Source organism: Xenopus laevis, chromosome 7L, assembly GCF_017654675.1.
Source record: "Xenopus laevis strain J_2021 chromosome 7L, Xenopus_laevis_v10.1, whole genome shotgun sequence".
NCBI classification, from domain to species: Eukaryota; Metazoa; Chordata; class Amphibia; order Anura; family Pipidae; genus Xenopus; species Xenopus laevis.
This window is the reverse complement of record NC_054383.1, coordinates 95,295,572-95,310,858: the sequence shown is the minus strand read 5'-3', so window position 1 is coordinate 95,310,858 and position 15,287 is coordinate 95,295,572.

Below are 15,287 nucleotides of genomic sequence, written 5' to 3'. Positions count from 1 at the left end.
AATGAATTAGAAGAAACATCATGTGCATAACCATGCTTCTTCTGGATGTAAATCATTTCTTTATTTCCTAGCCCAACCTTCTAGGTGAATTATATGTCTCAAGATCACTTTTTACAGATCCTATGCTCAGTAATGGATACAACACTCATACACCACCGTTGTATCAGGTTTGGAGCAATTTTTTGTGATGCTGTATTTGCATGTAAATCTTCAGCACCCATAATGGTGGTATAGAGGCACCATAAATAATCCATATATATATTCTACTAAAGAAAGAACCATTTTTAAATTATTTTTAAGATATTCCAGCAAAAGATATTCCTTTATATTCCTTTAATACAACAGAACAGAGAGAGACGATACTCTTCCAGCTGACAGACATGTCAGTAGTTCTTGTTGCACACGTTCCAGCCAAACTCGATCCATACAGTGTGAGTGACAGTAAATAGGTGAGGTTGGAAAATTTTCATTGTTAACACAGAAAGTCAAAGAAAATAGCTTCTGGCCATTTTCCATCATGCACATACTGTAGTTTGCAGAAGGAAGAAGAGCCACCTGCATAACAAGGTCTCAATATGAGTAGAATAAGAGGGGCAATTCCACCCAGCACTGGCAAGCAAAAACACACAGGTGCAACTGCCAGCCATCACCAGGTTCTAAGGGCATCATTCTCCATCTTAGGGCCCATTTGCTGTTGGTACAGATGCAAGCATTTGGGTGCTAAGGTGCACAAAATTATGCTCTATGGGGCCCATAAATGGCGTACCTGTGGCTGTACCAGTGGCAGGGAGCACTAAATTTAATGTTTGCTGTAAGCTGATATTAAAGGAGAACTAAACCTCCCACAAACAAAAGCCCCCATCCACTGCCCTCCATTGCTCATCCTCCCTGCTCCCTCCCCGCAGAGTTAGTTACATAGAAATAAAAGTCCTTATTTGTGAACGTGACATATAGATGCAGAGTAGTTCAGCGGGAGTTGACAGGCTCCACCTTCAGATTATTTTATATTAGTTTGCCTATACTGAGCCTGCAGGAGCATGCAGAGTTGGAGCTAGTTCAGGATTAGCTACTAATGTAAATGATCCTGCAGGCTCAGTCCATCAGCAAAGTGACAGAAGAGAATCCAAAGATGCAGAAGATGGCACCTGGTTATTAGGCCTTTTTAATTGCAGGTTTAAAAACAATTTGGACAAGGGGTATTACTGTCGTGTGCAAAACAGAGCAGACATTAGTATGAGTTGAATGGTCTGGATTTGCAGAATTTCAGTAAGTGATAATGCCCCACAATAAATTAGTGGAACAGATATGGCCAAACAGGAGGGGAAAAAAACAAGTTTGCTCACCAGGTGAAGTTTGCTTACTCTGTTTGTTGTAGCATAATTACACACTATCCTAAAACACTTACTTTGCTTGCACTTTGACATGTCTTATTAAAGAAAGAAAGAAATGCATGATCACTGGGGGTTGCCAAAATATTAGATGTCCTCCAGCGATTATAAACACTTACCTGAGACCCCAGGACAATGCTCATGTTTGCTGAAAACCACACCAGTTCAGGGTATTACTGTACGATCACAACTTTATAATATTCCTCTTCTTGGATTCTCACTGCAGCCCAGGTTGGGTGCACATGAGCAGTAGAGTGAGTAAGTTTGGCTTTTCGTGTCCACCCAGACCAGCCTGGAGAAAGAAGAAGAAATAGCAATGTGGAGCTCCTGCAGCAGAACTGTGACCTGGTGCAGTATTCAGCCAGCAGTAACCATGACCTGGGGTCTCAGATACGTGTTTATAATCGATGGGCACCCCCACTGATATGCTCCATTAAGCTAACATTAAGATCCATAAACATACCAGTGAATAAAGCAATTTAGGTGCAGCTGTTCTACTATGCTTATTTCTTTTGAGACCAGAGCCGGTGTTATTAAAGTTTACATTTCATAGACTGATTTATTAACCCAAATTTGGAAACAGAAAATTCGCGAGGAAGAGAGACTTGAAATGTATATTAAGCTATGTCAGTAGAGACATACAAAGTCTGCAGTTCAAGCATTCCATTCATTTCTTCAGTGCTTTGGGGCATTTTCCATAGTCACCCGCAAAATGGCCAAGAGCAGTGTAATTGTTAGAAGGCTTGAGATGTCATGAATTCCTGCTTTGGGAACCAGTTTGAAGAAGTAAACTTTGGAGAAGCCGCACACCACACACTCCCAAAGGTTCTTATCCTGGTGCCCAGTGATAAAGGGGCGTGACCCCGAAACGTTGCACTACTGCATAATAAAATTGCAAGGGCTTGCCCTGCTACTGCAACTCCTGTGTGCCGGTGAAATTCTTCTTAACCAGTTTGAAGATACAGAGAAATTCTAGAAGAGGAACACTTCATATTTGGTGGCATTATAGACAGATACTAAAAATATTCACAGTATATTCTTAAATAAGGAATGTACCATAACCAAGCTTAAATAAACTTCTGTTCCTCCCCGATTTCCCCGAAATTATATGCTCTATTTCTGTTACTTGCAATACGATTTGTTTTTGTTTTGACAACTTGTTAAAGAATATTATACTTTATTCCAACTCTCTAAGGCTTGCAACCCAACTGATGTGAAAGGATTGTCCAGTTAAAATCCAGGGAATGACTCTGAAAGTATTCACCTAAATAGCATAGATTTGCCACTGATATGTTTAATTTACTTAAACAGGAAGATAAACTGCCAAATCGGTCTAAAGCACTCAAATCAGTAGCTTAAATCTGCCTGTGTATGACCATCTTAAGAATTGGGACTGTTGTTGTAAAAATTAGCATTTCCATTCTTTGTATTACACAGTTAATAGTCATACAGCTCAAGCAATTAATTAAAACAGGTCGGACTGGGCCAGTAGGGCACCATGAAAAAATTTGATGGGCCTCATGGGCCCACTGACCCAGGATCACTGCCTTCCCTTCCTGCTGGTTGGGAACTAGCGGCCCCCCACACCCCTCTGCTGACTGGGATCTGCAAGCCCCCCCCCACCCCCTGCTGACCAGGCTTTTTAGGCCCCCACAACCCCTGCTGACCGGGATTTGCAAGCCCCCACACTCCCCCCCTGCTGACCGGGATCTGTGGACCCCAACACCTCCCTGCTGACTAGGATTGTGGGCCCCCACATCCCTCTGCTGAGTGGGTTTTGTGGGCCCACCCCCCCAGCTGGTTGAAATCGGCAGGTCCCAAGGGGAGGTATGCAACAGGGCATTGGGAGGGGTGGGACTTTGTGAAGGGGATGAAGGTGGTGGCCCTTAAGGTGGCTGCCCTGGTGGGCTCTGAACCCCAGTCCGACACTGTTAGTGTATAATATTCCAAAGACCACGGCAATTTGCAAGTGTAACAGCTAATCCATGTACAATACTGCAGAAGTTTAGAGTTCCTGAAGGCACTACCATTGTCACATGACACCAAGAATGGTCATCAGAGAAATATGCAGCCATTGATGTAATGGAAATAAAGTCCTGCTCCACCTGATGACTTTTGAAACGATTTGACACCCTTTTGGATTCAAGCAGCCGCCTATAGTCAGACTTTCACCTGCTCATTGATCTGTTGTTCTGAGAGTTCCTGGGTGTGTTTATTTGTTGTTTCTGACCCTCCTATAATTACCGTCTGTGTTCGTCTGCCACCTGCTCTAACCTATGCCTCATCTCTGGATTCTCTTGTTTGCCTCAACCCAACCTTTAACCCAATCTTGCTACTCTGACCGCTCTAAGCCCTAACCTCTGACTTTGCTTGACATTGCTCCTTCTAATACCTTCCTGCTAACCCAATAGTCAGCTAGTACTCTCTGCTTTCCTGCAAGCCGTATGGAGAGTGCCTTTATCCACATACTATGTCTACTCAAGTACTGGAGAGCTCAGCCTGAAGTGAAAGGTTGATGTTTATCTCTGGATTCTCTTGTTTGCCTCAACCTGACCGTTGACCCAATCTTGTTACTCTGACCGCTCCAACCCCTGACCTCTGACATTCTCTGCTTTCCTGTCTTGACCCATACACTCAAGTACTGGTGGGCTCAGCCTGAAGAGAAAGGTTGATGTTGCAGGAAAAAGTACAGGCATATAATGAAGATAATCATCTAATGCAATTGAGGGGTCCCAATGGTTGGAGGGCAATAAGGAAAGAAGAGATATGCAGCTGGGAACTAAAATGGTCAGCTAATAATATTACAAAGTGAACTGCTGTGTCCCCAATTAGTGGGGCCAAATAGCTGCCTCTGCTAGGGGCAATAGGCAATTAGAGACAAAGAACATGCTGGGTTAACATTGGTACAGTACAGGAATTAAGTAATTGCCATCAGTAACTAGAAACAGCTATGAAAGCTGAGACACTTAGTTACATGCACTGAACCAAAATGAACCAGCAGCAGCAAGTAGGGGATTAAATATCTACTGACGCTAGGTTAAATCTAAATAGCCCCAGCACATACATGCTCTAATGCAGGGATCGCTAACCTTTCTTTACCTATGAGCCACATTCAAATATAAAAAAGTTGGGGAGCAACACAAGTATGAAAAAGTTCCTGGGGATGACAAATAAGTGCTGTGATTGGTTATTTGGTAGCCCCTTTTTGGACTGGCAGCCTACAGGAGGTTCTATTTGGCAGTAAACCAAGGGGCAGATTTATTATGTGGTGGAAAAAAGGTGGAAACAATTTGCCAGGCATCGGCGTGTAGAAATGTTGTAATTTTTTTTGAGCAAATTCTGTTGGAACTTACTTACAAAGGTCTGGAACAGTGTAAAATAATGTTGGCAAATCTGGTGTTCGTATGGTGTAAAATAAAACACAACTTTGGCGAATTTCATTTTACACATGATAATAAATAGCCCCCCTAGTTTTTATACAACCAAAAGTTGCCTCCAAGCCAGGAATTCAAAAATAAGCATCTGCTTTGAGGCCACTGGGAGCAACATCCAAGGGGTTGGAGAGCAACATTTTGCTTGTGAGCCACTGGTTGGAGATCATTGATCTAATGGTATTATCTTCCTGTGTATGGGGCCCTCCAATGGGGCTACCAGAATGATATCTGGCTAAAAATCTTCTAGATGACAATCCGGGAGGTTTGATTCTCACATCGGATTGAGGACCACATCAGCTCATTGATGATCAGATTGTGGGCCCTAGGGCCCAACAATTGGATCACAACGAGAAGGATACAGGGAGTCGGACGAGGACCGCATTAACAAACTGATGCTGTCCTCAATTTGACGGAATTTTTAAACCCGCCCGTTCGAAATCTGGCCAACTTTCAACCAGAAATCGATCGGGGAAGCCTGTCAGAGGGCCCCATACACTGCCCAATAAGCTGCCGACTTAATCTCTCTGCAGCTTATATCTGTCCATGTATTGGGGCCTTTAGAGCAGTCAGTCATGAACTACAAGTGGCCTCTATAGTTCAGTCACTTGCTGCAAAGTAAATGACATTGACACTCAGATCTGCTGTGTCACTGGAGGAGTCATGAGTTGTCCCTGCATCGTGATGAATGCGCTTCCTGAAACGTATACACTATAACTTAATACCCCTTTGTACTGTAAAGTGTTTTAATGCTTGTGTAAAGAGAGCAAAGTGCAAGACAAAAAACAAATATTATAAAGCGATTTCTCAATGTTATATATTTACAAAAGGAAGAAGGAGCGTTTCGAGAGTTATGATTTTGGTAGCCCTGTTTTCTAAAATCTTGAGCTTACTTCGAAAACATTAGCACAAGAATGGAGTTTTAAATAACTACAGAAGCACATGAAGTATGAAGCCTGTACCATGCATTGCACTAGAATAACTCACTCTATACTTCTACTGATGGGTCCCATACTGTACTCCTTTGATGCTATGACATGCTATAATAGATGAACTATCCCTGTGAATGAAGCCTCCCTGTGAATCAAGCCTCTGGCACACACAGCCATGTCTTTTTTTTTCCAATGAAGGGAATAATACACTGTGTTTTGTGCATTGTCACATATATCTGCACCTTTCCATCTGGGTCCAGACTGAGCTTCTTTCTGGTTTCCTTCCTATATTCTGTTACTTTAGCTGGTATTGTTGGCAGAACCCCCCTCATCCAGTTTAAGAACATTTACTCCTTTCCATGAAAAGCATAGCAACGCCCAAAAAAGCTCATTTACTTTTCCAGACAGAGTATGGAAACATTTCTCTTGGGCTACAAAAGCTTATATATTCAGTTTAGAAAACTGTAGCACCCAGGCTTACAGATAATTGTTCTAGTCCAGCCCAGCGTCCTCCTTTATAGTTCACACCAGCAAGTTGGCAACTCTAAAGTTTTTGGGCAGTGAAATTCTGAACAGACTATTTATAATTATACATTTGCCTAATTCCAAAGTCAACACAATGGTGCTTCTAAATAACAACCTGGGTACATTAACAAGAAAGGCACACATTTAGGGGGTTATTTATAAAAGGTCGAGTTGATTTTTACCTGAAAAATTTGAGTTTTCAAGGGTATATTTCAGTCAAAACATTGGATTAAATTTAAAAAAAAACAAAACTCGAATTTTATACGTCAGCTATACATAACAACACCATGCCAGTTTATAATAAGATATGGATTAATTGGATATACCATTTCCCTACCACTCCGACACCCCTGTGAAAGATGCAAAACCTTAATTTTTGCTCTCAAGACATGGTCTGTACAGGAATGGGAATAGTAGAATGCTTTACATACTCCCTGGCTAAAGCCCTAATTTATCTAATCCAAATCATTTCAAAAAAATTTTTTTTTAAAAAAACTCGAATTTTCTGAGATTTATTATACACTGAACCTGGAATTAGCCTGAATTTGAAAAACTCCAGTTTAAACCTGACGAGGTCATGTTGGAGTCAGTGGCAGAGGTCCCTTCAACTATTTGAATATGTTAATAGCCTTCATGATGTTTGGGGGGTTTTTCAGTGGGGTTTCACTTGAAAACTCGAATAATTTCAGGGATTCAAAGGCTTTTTTTTCGAAAACTCGGACTTCATTTGAGGTATAAAAAAACTTCCCAAACCTCTAAAACTCAACCTTTGACAAATAACCTCTTAAATTTGCAAATTTTCAGTTTCATCTGAGTAATTTTACTGATGTACAGGCCAAGGAGAAAGGGACCAATAAGACATGCCACCTAAATTCCTTCCCTGAATAACAACTGAGATTGGAGTTTTAACACATAACCACTAATAACATGGCTGGCAAAACAAGTCTTCAGACTTTAAGTTGGTGTCCTACTTACTCTGCTCCAAGTTAAAGGAAACTATATTTAATTATTAATGAGTAAAAAGGGTGTAGCCTGCTGTATGCACAGGACATTCCTTATCTCCATATTAACATTCACATATATGAATCAGAGGTGTTATGCTGCACATTAAGGGGACTATTTATCATGCTGTGTACAACATTGGAGATAAACCAACCAATCAAATCTTTGTTTTTGTTTTCTAACTTGTAGGTGGCTGTTGAAATCGAATTGCTGATTGGTTGCTACATAATCAGTCATGTCTTTCTACAGTGTTTTACATAGCATGATAAATAAGCCCCTTAGTGTATACGTCAGCAGACAAAGCTACCATCTATTTCTGAAGAAAGTTTTACCAAGAATTTAAATACTGTATTTGGAACAATCCAAAATATATCTGGATGATTGTCTATACTCTATAACATTAGGTCCCATTCCATTAATACCAGGAATATGTAATTTAGAGCCCGTAAGGCATAGGATTTATTATTCAGAATGCTTGTGATCTGGGGTTTTCTGCATAAGGGATCTTTCTGTAATTTGGATCACCACACCTTATATCTGCTAAAACTCATGTAACCCATTACATTTGTTTTGCCATTCATTCATTGCAACTTAGTTACCATCAAATAAAAAGTACTGTTTTATTATTACAGAGAAAATAGAAATTATCTTTAAAAAATTTGAATTATTTTCTTAAAATGGGGTTTAGCCAATACTCCATGGACCCTAAAATTGCCTTGACTAGCTTTTACAGAATATGTAAACTATTTGTAGGTGACTAGTTGAATATCATCTCAGGCAGTAATCTATATCCAGTAAATGTCTTAAAGGAACAGTAACATCAAAAAATGAAAGTGTTTTAAAGTAATAAAAATATAATGCAGTTTTGCCCTGCACTGGTAAAACTGCTGTGTTTGCTTCAGAAACACTACTATTGTTTATATAAATGAGCTGCTGTGTAGCAATGGGGGCAGCCATTCAAAGGAAAAAAGGCTCAAGTTACAGCAGATATGCTCTGTAGAACAAAATCTTATCTGTTATCCACTATTTAACCTGTGCCATATAGACTTTTTTCAATTTCCGCCATTGCTACACAGCAGCTTGTTTATATGAACTATAGTAGTGTTTCTGAAGCAAACAAGTCAGTTTTACCAGTGCAGGGCAACACTACATTATATTTTTATTACTTTAAAACACTTTCATTTTTTGGTGTTACTGTTCCTCTAGATCAGGGGTCCTCAAATTACGGCCCACGGCCCTCCAAGGTAATTTACCCGCCCCCCGCTGCGGGTGCAAGCAATGCTGCATTCAGGATCATTGATGTTTGAGTGTCCAGTCTGTTCAGACTATGTCCTGCCGTCTATCCCGTATAGCCAGGCTCGGCACCTGCTGTGTAACTAATGCTGCCAGAAGCTGAACTGTTGCCCGACTTGCAGGACCTCCCTCACCTCGAGTATGCGGAACCTGGCAAGTGATAAAGTGGCCTCCGCTGTTCTCTTCCCCTGTAAGGTACATTCCAGCTTATTTGCTTCTATTACTGTCACCTTGTTTCCACATCTGCAACCTCCACTGTTCTGCCCTATGCTAGCAACGACATATACAAATACGCACTGAATATATTTATTAATTCTGTATTGGTCAGTTGTTTAGAATGAGAATGTGCTGCCGTCCTGGACTATGTGTAGTAAAGTTGATTTCAGCATGTTGCATTGAACTTTACGTGCTGCACACAAACCAGACTGCAGCCACAAGGCATCGCTGGAACTGCTGAAAAAGTTATAATAACTAGGGAGGGGTGCATGACAAATTGGCAACTTTAGATGATTAACCGTTTTTCTTCCCTTCTTTTAATGCCAACTTGCGATTTTCTGTTATTTCTACGTATGGTAGCAAACAGCCAACTATAAACACTGCTGCTTTTTACACAGCCGTTCAGCCATCAGAAATTCTTCACTGATTCCAGGTGTACAGGTTGTAACTTTGTAAATATGCCTACCGTATAGACACACAGTAGAGTGCTGCTGCATACAGAGTCATCAGTGCCGGCCGGGGGGACGGGGTGACGTGACAAGCAGGGGCCAAATCAGGCCCCCCAACAGTCTGAGGGACCGTGAACTGGCCCCCTGTTTAAAAAGCCACATTATGTACAAATATCCTCTATCTAGGCTGACACAACCTGGGTCAAATAATCTAGTATTATTCATTGATATCTCCTTTCAAAGTCAGTTTGGCTGTGGTTCTGGCAGGGGCATTACCTAGGGAACACTGAAAAATTACGATTCTCTTAACTAGGTTATTTGATTTTAAAGGAAAGCCAAACCCAAAATGACTAGAAATGCTATATTTTATATACTGCACTTAGTGCAGCAGCTTAAATGTTCAGCATTTCTATAACAGTAATGATCCAGGCCTTATTCACAGGGACTCACCATCTTGGATTTTGTCAGTGGCATTGCACATGCTCAGTGTGCTTTGAGCAGCTGTTGAGAAGCTAAGCTTAGGGGTCACCTCAAATCATCAATCAGAAAACGAGTTTCAAATATAAAGGAGGCTGATGCTACAGGGCTGATTATTAAATTCTGATAAAAACTGTGCTGGATTGAGAGCTGCCATGAAAGAGAATCTAATTTAATTACAAATCAGCCTCATATTGTGACTTTTATATTCTATATATGCAGTTCCACTCAGTTTAAAGGATGAGCAGAAAAGAAGATGGGAGGCTACTTGGGGCATCTTTGGAGGTACAGATCTTTACAGTTAAAGAGCCGTGCTTGCCATGGGCTTGTACAGTACCCCAAAACATACTGTGTAGAATTTCCAGCCTGTTTCTTTGTTGAGCTTTAGTTCTCCATTAATCTTTAGATTTATTGCATACAAGGCAAGCACATCTTCTTCTGGCACCTACATGACTGCCCATTGCCACCATATCTGCAGCACAGCTGGGGCATTAGCAACCTTTCTGTTAGCACCTCCCCCCCCCAGTGCAGAGAGGCTGGAGAGACTACACTGTCATTTCTTTCCTTATAGACCCCTTGCAGCTGTGCCCTAGATAACTGCCAATTCTTCTTACCCTATTTCCAGCCTTAATCTTGTGATTCAAACATCCAGTGGAGTCAGATTATTTACTTCAGCTTGGAGCAAATTTAACAAAATAATAAAAATGTGAGTGCCTTGAAGAGAAATCATAATGTACTTATAAACTATGAGCATAAGCTGCAGCTTTATATCAGACGTGTCTGACTCAATGGCCAAGGAAGGTTGATGGTTCATTGGAAGTGGCATGTTCACTCCCTGTATCAATTCTGTCCACACAAAAAGTCATCACAGTACATCTGGGAATTTCCAAGTGTGGAACTCACAAGCCCTTATATTCTGGTGTGCTACAGAATGTTGAATGAACTGAACTTTGATATGCTGACAGTTTTTCCTATTATATGCCGCAATAATCATTTATTTTCCACCAATGTAAAACAACTACGCTACAACCAGGCAAAGGTTTTTGGACACCCTAATTTTTTTGCTTTGCAAATGTAATTCTGAAATGTGAATTGAAGTCTTATTTTATTCAAATCTAGATCTGATTTGAAATGGACTATATTTTGATGTGGCTTACATGATGGCATTGAGAAACAGGGAAGAACATAGAGCAAAGGAGAGATCAGAGAAGTACATAAGGGCCAATAGCTTGCTCCTGGTATCAAGCCACAGCTGAATGGAGCATAGAAAACTCCATGAAGCAAGGCTGAAAGATCATGCAGCAGTGGAAACATCTGTTTCGGCAACAAAACAGGGTTAAAAGGCTTGCTTGGACTTTGAAATTTTGTACATCATCAACATAATAGAGAATGAATTATCAATGTTTAAAAGTGACAGTTTGACATGGGGAAGTATTGTTGCTAGGGTATGTTTTGCTGGCTCTAAAGTTGGGGACCTGAAGATTAACTAAAATTCTGAATCAAACAAAATCAGGGTCAGACTAGGCTGGTGGGACAGCGTGTAAAAACCCAGTGGGCTCTGGTCTGTGTACTGCACATACGGCCTGCTCTGCCCCCTGATCTCGCTTTCCCCCAATCGGTGCCATAACTAGAGGACAGCTACAGGGGGTTGCGACCCTACAGTCTGGTAAAAGACTAATTGGACAGCCTTTTGTGATGAAAGCTTTGTGGAATTATTTGAAGAAAAAGAAAGAGGAAGGAAAGTTGAAAGTGATTAACATAACCTCATTGAGCTAAACTAAGATCTATGAAACTCCAAGTGTCCAAAACCTTTGACTTGTACTGTAATTCAGTATTTCATTTTATTAGTATTATCTAGAGAGGGAATCAAAGCTGTGGAATATAGCACAGTTACCTTGTGCAGCAATGTTCTTTTAAAGTGAAAGCCAACTCATAATACCCAAATTATGGCGGGCCTTTGCATATAATTGTGTGCCACCTCTAAGTGGTAACTTCTTGCCTTTTTATTGCTTCAAGATCCAGATACTCTGTCCCAAGTACTGTAAGTTAAGTAGACTTACTTGCTCTTTGTATTTATTCCCTACTATTTATCATGACACCAAATTGCATACCATGGGTCTACTTAACTTTTCTATGCTATGGTCTGCTGGTGGGAAGGAACCAGAATCTCTCACTTGTTTCCTATTTTATCTACTGGCTTCCAGAGGGTACATGTGTCGTGTGTTTGACTATGCAGCTACTTAGTTACCTATGCAGGTAATATCACACACAAGAAAATAGAGTGCCTACACAATGGGTATAGGAGGTTGTGTGGTAGACCTATGGGGAGGCTAGTTTTTTCTACAGAGAGCTGGGGTACATTCAGTAATAGTTTATTGGGCACTTCACAGTAGCACATCTGGGATAATTTGGGTATCTGGGATTGAGTTGTGCAGGCCCAACAGACAACCTCAGCTCCCTACCACCTTGGTAAATTACACATATGCTTACACATGACTTGCTGCTATCTAAGACATGAGTACTTGTTTCCTAATGTAGTTACTAACTAACTAACTAACCAAATCATCAAGTTGCTAAAATACCATACATTAATAAGGTGGAGTACAGTGTATATTGAGTTACGTTGTCTTGGCTCCAACATTGATTTAGCTCTTTTAAACAAATCAGTTCTGTTGTGAAACCTACACCCACAAGAATTTTGCACTATGTAAATAAATACAGATTTGAAATAGTTTCTACTATTATATTATTTGCTTTGCACTTTCCGGTTTCACTAAAACTTAGATAAGCTTATAGGACTGAAACTAGACATTTCACCTACAAAATATTCATTACATATAAGCAACTATATTTGCAGCAGCCATACAAGAGACAGGCAGGGATCACACACCCCAAAATGTTCATTCTCTCTTCCCTTCTCTGTAACTCTGTATTCTTCCTTTTCTCTTCACTGCATCTTCTCTCTGTTCTACCCATTGTATTCACCTTGATACTACTCCCATTCTATCTCACTCTCTTTTCTTCAATGCAACTTTTTTCCTATTACAGCACTTCCTTTCCTTTGCCGCTACCATGTTAATTATCCAAACTGAGAACTGATGTTCACGGAGTCAGAAATAGGAAATTACTGAAACATGGAGGCAAGAGTGGATCTGTTATGGGACAAGATGGTCACCCAAAATGAGTCTAAAATGAGTCCAGCTGCAAAGTGCCCAAAATAGGCCTTAAGCTGGCCACAGACGCAAAAATAAAGTTGTATGAATCTTCGTTTCGTACAATTTTTGGACTGTGTGTGGATTGTTCCTACATTTTTTTGTGCCGTGTCGATTGTTTGTTTACTCAATCGGACAGGTTAGAAGAATATCCCTGCATGTATTGCCTATCTGACAATATCAATGGGTGACTGTCACTACTATTTGTTGGACATAACTTACGTATGATTGCTGTCTGTCAATTAATGGCCAGAACATTGATTTGTTCATTTTACTACTTTATAAAATCTAAATGGTCAGTGGTAGGTTGGGAGATTGCAACAAGCGAGGGTTCATCAGTCCTAAGGATATATTTGCATGTCTATGGCCAGCTTTATGGCGAGAAGAAACATTATACAGGCAACACACAGAAATCCTACATATCTATTGCTATTCAAGGCCGTATCTAGCTTTGCTTTTTGAAAGTGAGCAACACAACATCAATACTGAAAAAAAGGAAGACTGACTTCACATAAGAATTCAGTTGCATGATAATAGGCCTTGAGTACTGGAAACTTAAACGCAGTGGGGGTAATTTATAAAGTTTGCGTAGCGCATATTTATTTGCAAATGGTTGTTTTGCCTATGCTTTTTCCTGAACACTAAAATATTGCACTGCTGTGCCTGTCTTTCCATTTTTTGCGAATTCGCATTGTAACTAAATTTTCGCAAATGACTCGCAAATGAGACGGGTCTGTGCGTGAGTAGAAGCACTTTGCGAGGTTGCTGTGCTTGAAAATAGCGTTGACAGTAACTTAAATTCACAATTTACACAACTGTTTTGCGAATATTTTCTCTGCCACCAAAGTTGTGGCATAATTCAAACGGAGAGTGTCCGCATAAATATTTTTGCCATATTTAAAAAGCTCTTATAGACATTCGCAGTGTGATAAACAAATCTACAAATCTGTTTGCACACTCTTATTCAGCTTTATAAATATAAACAGGCGTAGGGCACATATTTTCACTGTTTCGAATCATTCTGCCCTGCGCAAAATTTATAAATGAGCCCCAGTGTCCACAAGTACATGCCTTAAAGGGTAACTTAAAACCATCAAACTCATTAACAAAAAAAACAAACTAACCAAAGTACCACTATCAGCTGCAAAGTGCCCAAATGAAAGGGTAACAAACCTATAAAACTATTTGAGAAACAAATGAAAGAACCACTATTGGCTGCAAAGCGCCCTAAATGAGCCATACATCGAGAAGAAACATTATGCAGGTAACACAGGGAAATCCTACATATCTAATGTTATTCAAGGCCGTATCTAGCCGTGCCTTTTGAAAGTGAGCAACACAACATCAATACTGAAAAAAGAAAGGCTGATTTCCCATAAGAATTCAACGGCATGATTAGAGGCCTTGAGCACTGCAAAAATAAATTGGAATTCTGTATAAGTACATACATAAAACAGGTAATTAAAGGGTAACTTTTTAAACAATAAAAGTGATCATTCAATGAGCTGTTTTTTTAAAGTGAACAAGTCAGAAGTGTAGATTTCATGTAAAAATTAATGCACGATTAGACGGCTTTGATTAACCAAATGTCTTTACATGTTTATGTATATACATGCTACAAAAATGCAAACTGAAAGTACAAAAAAAAGTGATAAAACTGTTTTATAAAACGCAGAATTAATGTCAGCTGCAAATAGAAATAGAAAGTGGCCTGTGGAAACCAGTGCAAATACGAGCTAGCATGCTTAAGCGTCAGGAAAGGAGAATTCTGACATTTGATATTTGGCAGATGTGTGATGAATCTTTATATAGTTTGTCAGAGGTAAATGCAGTTTCCAATTAATGTAGCAGTTTTCTCATATAATAGAAACCTCATGATTGGCTAAAAATAATGAATAATACATATTTCAGATTTCTCTTTTAATTTCCTTTACACTACTCACCTACTGCACCTTTAAACATAGAACCTTTTATCTCAACTGTTATTCAACCACCATATATTCTCACATAATTTATTGGCACAGATCAGGCATCACGGAATGTAGATATGAGATATGAGTAATAGATGATTCAGTTACTCTGCTACAAAGTTTCTAATATAATAAACAGTGGGAATGCCACTATATAATGAGCAGAAGGTGGTACCATCCCACAAGCAATGAGGGTTCTTTATGAACCAGGCATGTCACACAAGAGAGACAGGAGAATTTATTTTACAATTTTATTATGATTTCTTTATACAGTGCTGACACATTTACATTTCCAGCCATGGGGTGATTCATGTCTATTTAGATTAGTACCAGGAAGAACTAGAAGTAATTATTCACATTCCTTTAAGAGGTTGCTTGACTACAACTTCCTA